This window comes from Dermacentor albipictus, chromosome 2 (assembly GCF_038994185.2).
Source record: "Dermacentor albipictus isolate Rhodes 1998 colony chromosome 2, USDA_Dalb.pri_finalv2, whole genome shotgun sequence".
NCBI lineage: Eukaryota > Metazoa > Arthropoda > Arachnida > Ixodida > Ixodidae > Dermacentor > Dermacentor albipictus.
The window spans coordinates 153,322,225-153,336,470 of NC_091822.1; the positions used below are offsets into that span (position 1 = coordinate 153,322,225).

The 14,246-nt window shown below is 41.1% G+C and overlaps 1 long non-coding RNA gene across 1 annotated transcript; it reads right to left on the minus strand.

Moving 5' to 3' along the window:
- Nucleotides 1-215: 215 nt before the first annotated feature.
- Nucleotides 216-13,373, minus strand: LOC135900714 (uncharacterized). Its single transcript, XR_010563930.2, has 4 exons — nucleotides 13,223-13,373; nucleotides 11,664-11,705; nucleotides 8,328-8,532; nucleotides 216-5,638 (listed from the first exon to the last, which is right to left on the minus strand). It is a non-coding gene; the product is annotated as an uncharacterized lncRNA (long non-coding RNA).
- Nucleotides 13,374-14,246: the final 873 nt, after the last annotated feature.

A 14,246-nucleotide genomic window follows, 5' to 3' on the forward strand; every position in this document is an offset into this window, starting at 1 on the left:
AGGGATAAAATTTAAATACAGGCATTTTGTACCGCAGGCCTCTGTCACCTTGGGCTCAAAAGCATGCTCCTAGATTGCCTGTAATAAACCATATTGTAAAACTGCTAGCAGTACTGTTATGCCACTTTTTTCAATTGTCAGACTGAATGGTCCTCCGAAAAATCAAGAGTGCTGAACTGATGCAGACAAAAACCATTTTTCTAGGTGATCTGTTTATTTGTAACCACACATCTGTGTAAATGTACAACCATTTGTAGTTTGAGATCAGAAACTTCTTAAAAACTATCGCACAGTACAAACTTCCTGCAGCTTGACACCATAACAAAATTGAATACTGAAGATGTAGTCAGTGTGGCTCTCAAGTAAAACACATTTACCAAAAGAAATAAATTTTAAAAAATAAATGCCTAAATAAAAAAATGTACAAGCAGACTGACATGACTGTAAATAAGAACACTCAAAAAAGGTACTTGCTTTCTCTATTAGGTAGCCAGTGGTACTATAACCATGGCACAATTTGCTTGTGCCCACAGCACTCAACTGAGACCTGATGTGTAGGGTGGTTATCTTTAAGTTTCATGGAACTTATTGAAGACTGACTGTTGCAGCTAACATAATTCTAGATACAGAGTGCCAAACATTACTTGCATGAGAAACAAGACACCATAGTCAGCTGATTAACAAAAACTCAGTTCCTAATAAAGTTTTTACAAATTGTAGCCGGTAATTTTACAAGGTGTATGCACTTAGAATGAATTTCCAGAATGACACTAGTAACGAGACACATGCCATCAAACTGGCTGTAGAAATGCACTGCTGTAGCACTTACTTTTTTAAACAAAACGCACTGTTATGCATCGAAGCACAAAAGTAACCGGAATGCCCATGTATTTCTCTCACATTTATGGAAAAATTTCGAAACTGGTGTCATCTTGGAAATTAATTTCAAGTGAATGTCTTGAAAACTCACTGGCTACAATTTGCAAACTGAAATATGTGCTGTGATGTTATAAGTGAATTAATAAATTTATGACAGTCAGTTTAATGTTTTCATTTCTTGTGCTAGTAATGTCCACCTCTGAACAATCCAGCTCAAGAACAAGAATTATGCTACCTGGCAGACAACTTAAATATCAGTAAAACTGAAAAAGGATCACTGTACAATCCTTATATATGTTGGTTGAATGGTGTGCGCCAATTTCAGTAAACCTTACATACTTTTGAAACATGGCAATCACAATGAGTGATGCTTATGGGAGCAGTTTATTATGCTGCATTGCTGTTGCATGATCCAGTTGTGTTTTCTGCCATTATAACGTTCCTGCACAGGTAATTCCATATCAAGCGACTTATTCATATTAACTGCTTCAGATTTTCATATGAAACAAAGAAAGCTATTAGAGATGTGCTGGAATACAGCAAAGTTGCTCCCTGTGCAAGTTCCATTTCAATTTTATTCGCTGCCACAAAAAATAACGAAAGAATTCAGAAGATATGGTTTTACGTAAACATGAAAGGCACATCATCGCCATTACTGGAGATGTTTCGTTGCATATTAAATTTAAGCCGACTTATACCTATTAATTTTACTCATGTATTTTAGATAGCAATAAACCATTTTTACAAAGTTATGTAAAATGCCGTTTTTACTGAACTCTAAAAATGGCACAGATGCACTTGCAGGTATGCAATTCCATGCCGAATTGACAAGCATTTTTTTTGACACCGCACATATATCTGAAACATTGCCATGTTTACTAGAGTTCGAAGCTCGTTACCCACTTTTATTTATTTTTGCCAGATATTTTGTAGCATTTTAGGTGACAGTTTAGTTTTCCTGTTCAGCTGAGCTAGAGGACATCAAATGTCCTCTAGCTTTTCATTTTTTTTTCAAATGCTTTAAATACTTTTTTTTCAAATGCACATTGTATTGATCGAGGCCTTCAAATGGTGTGCGTGGAAATACGGTGAAGTGATGAAACTGCCAAAATAGCCAATTTTTCAAATATTTGAATACTTCAATTGCTTTTGGCACCGGCAAAAATGAGTCAAATTGCAATCAGTTAGTTTTTTTTTTCGTCAGAAAAAATTCACAGGACAGAAATTAAATACAGAATGGTAGCCCAGGTGACATAGTATAGCAGAAAAATATATGAAGCTCCGAAGGTTCAGCTGATCGCCTGTAAAAAAAAAATTCTAATCTTTTGCAAGGAGCTTTATGTTCAAGGAAAAAACAGCCTTCGTAGTTGGCGAAAAAATGTGATACATTATTGGATAGCTCTACATGTTTGCTATGCATGTGTGAAGTTAAAAAAGGCATTTTTAAATGCGAGAAATTCTTTTTTGAAATTTTGTCAGCACCGACTTTTCTCTGAGGTGCGCACAGCTTGCTGGCCGGGAATGCAAACGACAAAGCCGGCTTCGTATGCAACACAGATGACAAAGAAGCGGTGTTAGGGTCTGCATTTTATTGCCAAGGGACACATGCTCTAATGCAACGAGGCTTGTGTTTGGTGTGGGCCAGGTAAACCATACAGCCATTGCACATAAAATATCAATACGAGGTCTGTTAGAAGAGTATCCGACCTTTGGCTGAAGAAAAAAAACTGGCATAACTGAAGCATTGGAAACTTAATCACCCTCAAAATAGTCTCCTTGGGAATCCAGCCACTTCTCCCAGCGGTGCTGCCATTGTTAGAAGCATTCCGAGAAGGCCTCTTTCCAAATGGACTTTAGCTCAGCTGTCGTTGCAGCCATAATGTCTTCTCTTGTCTGAAATCACGCTTGTTTCAATGGCCCCTTGATTTTGGGAAACAGCCAGAAGTTGCAGGCCGCCATATCAGGAGAGCAAGGAGCCTGTCGAACTACAGGAGTCTGGTTTTTCGCCAAAAAAGTCTGAATCAAGTGCGAGAAAAGCATTGTCGTGATGGATGTGCCAATTTCCTGTTGACAACTTCGGTATCTTGCTCCATACAGCATCACATAGGCCATGGAGGACATCCCTGTAGTAGTCTTTAGTGATTGTTTGACCCTGTGGTGTGTATCCGTGGTGTACCACACTGCGGGAGTCAAAGAAAGCAGTCAGCAACACTTTGACGTTGCTGCACACTTAGCGGTCTTTGGTTGGCGACGTGGAATGCTTCCACTGCAACGACTGTGATTTGGTTTCCGGGTCGTAAACATACACCCAAGACTTGTCACAAGTGATTATGGTGTGGAATGCTTCCACTGTAACAACTGGGATTTGGTTTCCGGGTCGTAAACATACACCCAAGACTGGTCACAAGTGACTATGGTGTTCATGAAGTTGGGGTCACTGTTTGTGGAATCCAGCATGTCTGTGAGACTTCAACACGAAGTTGCTTTTGCTCCACCATGAGCAGCTTGGCAACGAATTTCGGCGCAACTCTCTTCATGGCCAAATCTTCGGTGATAATGGAATGTGGATAAAATGTGCTGATGCCCACCTCTTCCGCAATTTCTTGGATAGTTACACTACGGTCCCGCATCACCACGGGGTTCACTTCGGCAATGACCTGGTCATTTCGGCATGTTGATGGCCGACTGGAGCGTGGCTCGCTCTCCACCGATGTGTGGCCGTCTTTATACTGGTTGTACCACTCCTTAATCTGTGTGCTGCTCATAGCATAGTCACCGAAAGCAGTCTGAATCTTCCCGATGGTTTCCACTTGGCTGTCGCCCAGTTTCTGGCAAAATTTGATGCAGTAGCACTGCTCCAGTCGCTCTGCCATTTTCCTTGCAATAAAAAACCGACGAGAGCACTGTACTACGTCATTCAAACGCTGAGTCTCAGCAATTCACGATATTGGCAGGTGGGAAAAAATTCGTGCATGCGCACAAAGGTTCAAAGGCGGCTGATGAAAACGTGCTTGTTTCATATTCATCAGGTGTTCGTAAAAAAAGGTCGAATACTTTTCTAACAGACCTCGTACGTAATAAATATGTGAGGGAATCCTGCAGTGCTAAAAGATATGTTCCATGCAGTTTAGAAAAAGAAATATCAGCTATTATGTGGGCAGTAAATCCAGAAAGAGCACTGATATTGTTCATACAAAGCATCTTAAAGGGCATGTCGCATTGCAATGCAACATAGAGGGAGCAGGACACTTTTTGCCCTGCTCCCTGAAGCCCAATGATGATGCAAGTAAAAACACCTTCATAATTCAGACTGAAAACCTACATGAGTATGAACAAATTCTTGTGGTGTTGTTTGCCACCACTGTTTCAGAGCTGGACCATGCTCATCTATGAAAGTCATATGTGCCATGTTCAGTCTGATGTGGTCAGACACCATTGGCGACCACTTTTTGCGTTCATGTTAAAAAAATACGAGTTGAGACTGCAGCAGCAGCGCTTGACGTCACCTGCTTTCGTAATGATAAAAAAGGCAGTCAGTTTGTTGAGTAGTTTTTGTGGCTAATATATTACCAACCTTTCCTTGCTAGATGACATGGCTTCATATATTCATGCTGTATGTGTGATCCACAAATGAACATTATAAAAAATAATTTATCGCACTTAAAGAATAATAACTTTTTGTTACTTGTCACATGCATAGCAGACATGTACGGCTGTGTAGTGATGGGTGACACATTTTTGTGCCAACCACCAAAGCTAATTTTTTACCTTCAACACGAAGCTTGCAAAAAATTTCAACTTTAGTTTTTTTTAGCTGATCAACTGAACCTCCAAGGCTTGAAATATTTTGCAGCTATACCAAGTCAACCAGTCTGATTTTATATTCATTTTGTGCCTTCTGTATTTCCCTACGTTAGAAGAAAATTCAAACTTTGCAAATTTTGGCAGTCACGACTTCATTCTCTTGACATGAACACCATCTGAATATCTGGATCATACAATTTCCCTTTCAGAAGAAACGTGTATCAGTGGCTTCTAGCTTAGCTGGGCAAGAACAATACATTTTTGCCAAAATTCAAAAAAATTTTTGTGAAGGAAAATAAATGGGGAGCAAGAGTTCGGAGCTTCAACTATATCTGTGATGGCCAAAAAAACGCTGGTTGGTTGCCCTGGAATGACTTAAGAGTATGTATGAAAGCAAATTTTCTCGAACATTTTTTCGCTGTACCTACTCAAAATCAAGCAAACTTGAAATGGTTTGCCATAATGGAACAGTTCTTGAAAAAATTGTTGGGTGGTTTGGCATGAAATGACTTAAGATACTTAAAAAATATATTAATAAGGAAACACTATCCTTACTGGAACCATATCAAAAACTAACATAAAAATGTAGTGAACTATAACAAAGCACAGCACTTGTATTCTGGATTGAGCAATCCAATGTGGGCTTCTCAGGAGACTAGCATAATTAACATAAATAATATTAACATAAAAATGTCAAGCCATAGAAAGGCACAACATTTGTATGCTCATTTGAGAAATCCAAATTGGGTCCTTCAGGAGACTAACATAAAACATAAGAATTTCGAGAGTTACAAGAGCACAACACTTGTGTTTTGGTTTGGGCTGTCCAACTTGGGCTCTTCAGAGGTGAAGGGGCAGGGGCAGTTGCTTCAGGGGTAGGGTCCCATGCGAGAAGCGAGGCCAGAGTTCTTTACATAGGGCATGTTGGTACCAGGAAATTTGCAACACGTGAAGCCTGCAAAAACAAGCCAGAACGAGTTTTAAAAAGCAACTTCCACATGCAAAAGAATGGCATGCAATATGCCCTCGTTATAATAAAATTTATTTATGTATTTGTGTTGCTTTATTCCAATTTTCCATGTGTACAGCTTTACAGCATGACCATTTAAATTTATTTAGTGTGGCACAGGACTCCACTAAGTGTCAAATGCAGGAAAGGGCAAAGAGGAACAAAACACTGTAGCAATATAACTTTATGAATATCTTCAATGTCAAAGATGTGAACTTTGCTTGCTGAGAAACAAAATGGTGAAAAAAATTCATGTCGTTCATAAATAAACCTGAACTGACAACTAAAATTATTTCTTGTAACTTCATAATTAAAATGTGCAGCACTTCACTGCTTTTCCATGCTCCAAATACAATAGTGTCATGTCACTAGAATTGAGTGTAGCTTCATTTGATGTTAGGTTTCCTGAGTTCACATGCAATCGGAACGTACTTCTCGCCTTACAATGACTTAGGACTTTCTACATTAAAGAAGACACTGCTTACAGCGAAGTATGTTTTCTGCCTCAACGACTGAATTACTGTTATAATGAGGATTCCGTGTAGTTGTGCACCAAGCTGCTTAGCATGACACATGCAGAATGTGACAGATACGAAGAAATGGTGTCTTTTAAGAGCCATATGCCATAGGACTGACTTCTTTAACCCTTTTAGAGTTCACTGCCATACATCTGTGGCTGTGACGAAACGTTCTGAAAAAATATGCCTTTTCAGAACAAAGTGTTGCCTAGCATCCCACTGGAGGTGCTGCAACCTTCTGAGACTTCTAGAAAATATTCTTATAGTGCTGTCGCTCCTTGGGTTTCTCCCAAACTGATTTTTCACTTAGCTCCTTGGTGTCTGTCATTGCACTAATTTGGGAGTGTTGCCACAAGTTTTTGTAAGTTTCATTACACAAAAAACTATGCTGCTTTATCCTGCATAAAAAATAAAACATGTAAAACTGCAAATACTGAAATGGTATTGCCACTTTATTGTTATTTAAAAACATTATTTACCAGTTTATTTTCTCGCAAAGTCGCCCTGAAGAACTTAAATCTGCAATAAAAATATTAAGGATGCGCGAAAAGTGATTTTTGAGACTGAACCCAATAATGCCAGAAGCAAATCAAATATTGGATAGCTTCTGAATAATGAACAGCTGATATCACAATTAATGTAAGATGAGGTTCACATACTAGTATTCTTAAAGTTAGCAAGTTTCTGTCATTGTTATGTTATGAAGAGCTGTTTATTAAAAGCACAAATGCAGCAGCAAAAAGTTTCTTCACATGCACAGGACTCTTCAGTAAGCATAAATGATTGCTGTACAGCCTCTAAAGTACAGCTACTTTAGTAACGTAGCCTGGTCTGCTATTCTTACAAGTTCTTACGTTTTATGTCTATACTATGTTACTGGAGGTGAAAATTTACCGTACTTTGGCTCAAATTTCATGTTTTATTGGTGTTTCAAAATAATAGAATAATACTCACATTTACAAATAGTGACCATTCAAAGACTAAATTGAATAGGACACTATTCAATTCGAAAGTTTTGAGTATGTGCACACCACAAAAGATATATAACTCCTAAATTAGAGGCATATTTCTGCCCAAAATGTGATCCTCAACGGGCTAAACAAGAGCGACAGAAAAGCCCATTCATCTTTTTGATAAATTTAAGCCCATAATCTACTTGGCAATGGTTCATAACTCTGTTATAACCCTGTTAACAGGTAGGTGAAGTAAGGAAGCAGGAAACAATTCTAATAATTTCAGAATGGGAGTAGTGGACATGTCCGATGGTCTGTAAGAAGCTTTATACATTAGGCCCCAAGAGCCTATTCTCCATTTATTGAAGTATATGGGGAAAAGCCACATATTTTTTTCATATCTTAGAATACAAAGTGATAAAGTGCATGTTAATAAATACGAGTCATAGGTTAGGTGCTTAGAATAAGTAAGCATCCACTAAACATAGTACTGTTGACAGTGAAGCTGGCAACTCTGTCCCTGTTGTTTCTTTGATTGAAACTACCAGAAGAAAATTGCCACACCACTCAGGTTCCCTCTGCTGAAAGGTTTCTGTGTCGGATCACATGGACCTCCTTCAAGATAGGAGCAACTTTGATTTGATGTGGTCTGTTAAAATTGGTGAAACTACTGTTTCACATCTCAGAACATGGAGAGCTGTTTTGATTTCTGCAATTTGGTGAACGTGCTCCTGCTCGAGCTGAGCAGTAACCACACTTGAGCATAGCTTCTCCACAATTCGTGTATTAGAATAACACTTTCAGGCTACTTAACCATGTCCTCCATCCATGCCAAAAGATTTGGAGCGTGCTTCACAGACAACTATTCCTTGCAATGACAGCCAAGTAGCACTGCTAATGCACAAATGCAGCTCATTTTATTTGGTGGAGATGCTAAAAACTTTCGGCAGTGAAGGCAGCTTTTAAATTTTAGAAGCATTTGAGTATGGCAGCATTAGGCACTTATGATCATATGAACAGTCATTCCAAATGGTAAGCTATTGTAGCACACAACTGCACACATGGGCTACATGAAAGTCGTTTGTTATGCCAATGGCAAGTTCATAATTTTAGAAAAAAAATGTGAATGTAAAAACGCAACTGGAAAGGATATATGGTACTTGCCTATAACAGCACTGACCCTGATAGGGTCAAGAGCCTCTGCTGCCCCTTGGTGTTATTTCCAAAGCCCAAATGGCCCATGAGCTCCTCCTCTGTGAACACATGGTGAAGCAAGGCCCTTGCAAACTTTCCTGGTCCACCATGGCAGGCCATAGTAAGCTGGGCCAGGATAACCTTCTGAATGTGCACTCTTACAGCCTATGTGAACCTGCATGTTTAAGTAAATGTTAGCAAAACAGTTTTAAGCCTTTCAAGTACATTCACACAACAGCCCTACTGCAAATAAATTACAAAAGTATCTGTTGCAAATCTAGAACGCTAAACTTGACTTCTTACAAGCTTCTGATGCTGTCTGGATGCCACATGTTTCAAAAAAAAAAACAATCCGGGACAAACAAGAATAATAAACCAAAGTATCCAAACATCTAGTACTTGAAAAAGGGGAGTACCAGCGAAACACAAATGACACGCACACAAGGAAACGGCATTAGACATGGACGGACATTGGGACGGACCAGCGTTCGTCCCTGTCTAACGCCTTTTCCATGTGTGCGCGTCCTTTGTTTTGCTGGTACCCCCCCTTTTCAAGTTCATCATGCACCAACTGGCCCAAGAGCTTGCGTTAATGCACATCTAGTACTATTTATTGTGATTACCATTCTTGGGATACTTCATATTTTCAGGTGTTTGTCTCGATTGTCCCATCCATTTGTGTGAATATGTAGCCCATGGTCTAATAGGGAGATTGGGCTGCTATGTTTAGGGAAGAGTTCAATACCAACCGTTGGAACAGCTTGGGTGACTGGGTATGCGACCCTGGGCATATGCCACTTTTCAATGAATCTCTTTCACGCTATCTTGAGCATATGCTGCTGCTTGTGTTAGCATGCAGCATTAGGAGCTCGAAGTGGGACATGATTGCCGATCATTACTAAGATTACCACTACACATCACGTTCGCTTGCTGTGCTCCAGAAGTAATGCGAGATTCCACTCCACTGTATGAAATGTACATAAGCCGCAAGGACAGTAAATTAAATCTCAATAAAATTAATCTACTCGCAACGCACAGGCTGCACAAGATCACGGAGTGAACTCAGAAGTTTGTGGACAGTCAGTTGATGTCCATGTCAGGGACCTCAGGGAGACTCGGTCATTTCCTCGATGTGCATCATCGTGCCGTCACACATTATATTACAATTCTGTCTCGTTGTACCACTAACAGTCATCACGCGTCACAGAATTCAAAATATAAATAGACACTTATATCTACTGTTTATTTAATCTTTACGGAAAATACTTTGAGCATGAGTTTTTGCAGAGATCATGAATTCTACCGCTTAAAGGAGCACTAAAGTAAAATTAAATTAATTAAATTTCGGCGTTTTAAGTGTCAAAACGACAATCTGATGTTTAAGCTTGTTTCACATGCAAGCGATTCAGCGAATGGAGCGAACAGCGGCGCGGCGCTGCGAAGCTTTTCGCGAAGTTTCGTTTCACATGCATTGCCGCGGCGCATTTTCTGCTGCTGTGAATAGCAATGTTGCTGGCATAAAACACAGGACTTTCAGCCAGTTTCGGTAGTTTGCGACTACCAACATAAGCACTGCTTTGTCCCTGCCTCTCAAATTTTATTTTATAAATACATATCCTGCGCTTAGCAATTTAACAATTCGTTGAAAAGCTCTCTTGGCATGTTGCCTGTACCACGCGTAGCAAGTAAATAAACATCGTCCTATGCGCAGGCTTTCCAGAACTAATCCTCCGCTGGTCAAGTGTCGAAGTGGGCCATCCGGAAGCAGTGCTGCCGCTCTGCCGCTGCGATGAAATTCCAACTTGCCCGAACCTTGCCGCTCCCGCCACCGCTTGAAACCGATTGCTGCGGCGCGGCGGCAGGATTTGCAAGCATTTTTGCTTGCATGTGAAACAGGCTTTAGGCACGCCATAGTGGGGAACTCTGGATTAATTTTTACCAAATCAGGCTGCAAGGTACATGGGCAGTTTTGGATTTCACCTCCATCAAAATGCGGTTGTTTGATCCTGTAACCTCGTGCTTAGCGGCGCTGTGCCAACACCCCTAAGCAACTATGGCAAGAAAGCACTAAAGAGAAAAATTATTTTAGATGTATCTGTAAATGACCTTTCTACAATTCAAGAGATTCACTCGTACCGTGACAAGAGGCTGAGTAAATTGTAAAAGCAGCTAGAGGAAAGATTGGTGGCAGAGCTGCCTTGAAGTTACCACACCCGCTTGCTATGACGTCATGGATTTTGATGATGTCTGTTCAGCTGCAGCAATTTTTTTTACACATAAATATGTTCATCGTATTCCAAAAACTTAAAATAAAAACCGTCAGGAACTTTTACTGAAACAATACAACCCAAGATTGTAAAAATACTTGAAATCCACGATGTGACAATGAGATGTTAGCACAAAGATTTTGGGGCGATACTCAGAAAATTGGACGTTGAGCTTTATTTTCTCTAATAATCAAGCAATTACCAAGAAATTTACAGAAATAGATATTTAAAATGATGCTTTATTTTAAATTCATTTAGGGTGTCATTAGTGTCCCCTTAATACAAAACAAGGAATGCACTTAGCTGCGTAATAGGTTAACATGCATCACTGGTTCTCATTAAGGTAGGATTATCAGTATAGCAATGGGCATGCACTGGCTGCTCCAGAGGGGAGCCCTGCCACTTCCCCTCAACCTCCCAATTTCCAATTTTTTTATGAGCAGTGATGCAATTTCTGTATCCTAACGAGGCATAATGCCAAGGAGATTCATGCTATGCTGGCTAAAGTATGTGGTGACCGGCACTTCACACCGTCCAGCTCGGCATCAATCGTTTTGGAATTTGGCCCTTGAAATGCAGAAAGCCCTGATCACTGCTCGTTCTTCACCCAACTTTCTCAAAGGGTGCTGCTGTTCTGGTTTGATACCTCTAGCAGTGCACTGCTGCATGACATGGGTCATACCTTCGTTTTGGTAAAACTAGAAAGATGTGCACTCACGTAGACCACTAATGTCCACACTAAGTTTCTGAACGCCCCTCTCATATCAGGCATATACCCTGAAGAAGGCACATTCTATCTTTAATATGTTCACAAGTGACATTGAAATTCACTCCCAGTCCCAGTGCAGTTGCAGTCTTTCAGCTGAGTGCTTAAAGGCACTGTCTCCTAATGAAGGCACTCTGCACCAATTGATCACTGGAGCAAATGCCTTGCAGTTGCATCAGCAATGTTGTTTTTTCTGCTTCCTGCAATACATTTTCACTGCATCACTGTATTTGATCATGGTGACGCTACAGAATGGATGGCCAAAGAATTCACCTTTAGCATTCCAGCTTGGGTGTCTCTCAGCTCATTTTGAATCTGAAAAAAGATGTCAGTATTAAAATGTGAAGCCACGATGCAGCAAAAGCAACAATCAAAAGAGCTACATGGACCATTAGGCTGACATAAATGCACGGATACAAATAACTAGTCATTGAATACACTAAAGTGTGGCTGCTCTTGCCAGTGGCAGTGTGAGCTTGTCAAATAATTTATTTTACATCCCTCTATTATTTTAAAAATTATTTCCATGCATCTACTGAACTGTTATGGCCACATATTAAAGGCAGCTCCTTCATATAAAACCACAGTGTTGCATTCTTTTACTCCCCGTCTACCTGATGCTACTGAAGTTTTGCTTACTCTCAAAGAAACAATTTCACAGAACTGCTCTTTGGACAATGCATTATTCCAAGCTTGTGGCAAAGCGTTGTCATTTAGTTCACAACTATGCGCTCCCCTTTCAATCTGTTCACTCTTTTGTGCTCGGATTCAAAGCAAAAATAGCTTTTCGACATAACTAGCTACTTCTATGGTCACAAGAAACAATGCTAATTATTGATGTTTATGTTGCCGATAACGTATACATGCCGCCTCGAAACCCAGTGGGACGACAAGGCAGATATGCCAGGCATCTCGTTCCTTTACTGATATTAAAATTTTGTTAAATCAATCACTTACTGAAGTGCGAAAAGCTGCAATTTCACGAAATTACATTATTTTGAATGTTGTAGGACCTGGAGTGCCATGAAATCTGCCTTTCCGTGAATGCTAAGAGCGCCTACGCGAAGCCGTTTGGGGCGAAGCAGTCGATGGCGTCGAACGAAGATGAAAAAAGAAAGCTGAATGCGCGTGAACTGGTGGAAAACAAAACACACGCGGTTGGCAAGGCGTATAACTCGATGATTTCGCAGCACTCTGTGGCATCCCCCTCTATTGTATCTCACGTATCGCATGGAATCACATGTACACCCTTCAAATTCTTTATTATTATTGCGCGACAGCCTCCTCTGTGTTTTCCGATCGCGCGAACATCGGCCGCACGGCGTGTCAGATAACAGCCTTGAAGCACCGCGGAGGCACTCGTTCCTGAAGGGAACAGCGCAACAGAATACACTTTCGCCGATCCCACCGCCCCACGCCGCTACAAGCTCGCTCCCACGTCTTGTACTACCGTGGCGCAAACGAAATATCTTCCGATTACAGTACAGATCGGATGGTTTCACGTCGCATTGTTTTGCGCTCATTAATAAGGCTAACTCAATCGGTGCTCGAACACCGTATCAGAAATCATGGCGTACAACATGCCCTGTTTTAGCTGGCACCACATAGCTGCCTTACGTCAACACAAGCGGAGTGCAAAGTTAAACCAGGACAAAGCTCCATGTTATATACCACGAATCTAGTGCTGTACAACCAATTCTGGCAACGGAAGGATAGTACTAGGAATGAAAACTAGCGCGCGGAAGACACGCACAAGCGCTGAAATAATTCCCGCGCTTCCGTTCACCGCGTCGATCGCAATGCACGAACAAGGGAAATTCGAAACCACTCACCCTTAATGTCGCCGAGTCGGAGGCGATCATGGCGATCTTCGAGGCAACAAGCCCATAAAAAGCGAGCAACACGCAGGAATATTCCAAAGATGTCACATCGAAGCACACAAAGAACGCAGAAGACGCAGGAAGCTCTCAAGCAACAGCGTGCACGCACTCTCCGAAATGTGCCAAGCAGCAGCAAACGCGCAATCATACGTGTACACTCATACAAATACACGCCTATATTATCATGAATTGTACCATTTGATAACACATTCTGTAATTTAATGTTAATACTGAACAATTGTTGCGATTTGCAAGTGTATGAAAGTTTTTTGCTTCGCTTCTTTGATGAACTACTTTCTTTGGCGCAGTAACGCAGTGCACCGGCCGGAGCTAATGGGATGCGCGGGAAAAGGCGCCAAATTCAAACGTCGCAAACGCCGTGCTAATTTTTGCGCGCACAGTTTTCGTCGTTTGGAATTTTTTAAAAAAGTAATGCGTGCCGCAACCATGCGAATTGAACTATTGACCACAAAAGTACAGAAACGTCGCTATTTGTGCTTCTTATTTCGAACGTCATGACAAACTGCAGGCGGTCTGTCGTCCCATTCTTTAAACATTTGTGCGTGTGCCTCTGCGCTGTGCGAGCTGTCACCGAGAACGTATAGCAGCGCAGATTGTGCTTGTTGGCCGAGCACATTCCCAACACATTCGCCAGCACTCCGTCTAGGTCACAGAAAAGAATTTGGCCTCCATGTGAAATATGAGCACCTTGTTGTACATATCCGCCAAGCTTTTCGTTTCGTTCTGTAGCGCGCTAACAGGTAACATCTAAGCGAAACGCACTCTGTAAAAACGATGTTCACTGCTTTCTCCGCCGCACCCGCCGTGGTGGCATAGTGGCTGAGGTGTTGCGCTACTAACCCGAGTGCTTGGGATCTAATGCCGACCGCGGCGGCTGCATTTCGATGGGGCTGAAATGCAAAAACGCCCTTGTGCTGTGCGTTTGGTGCAGGTTAAAGGACCCCAGATGGTCAAA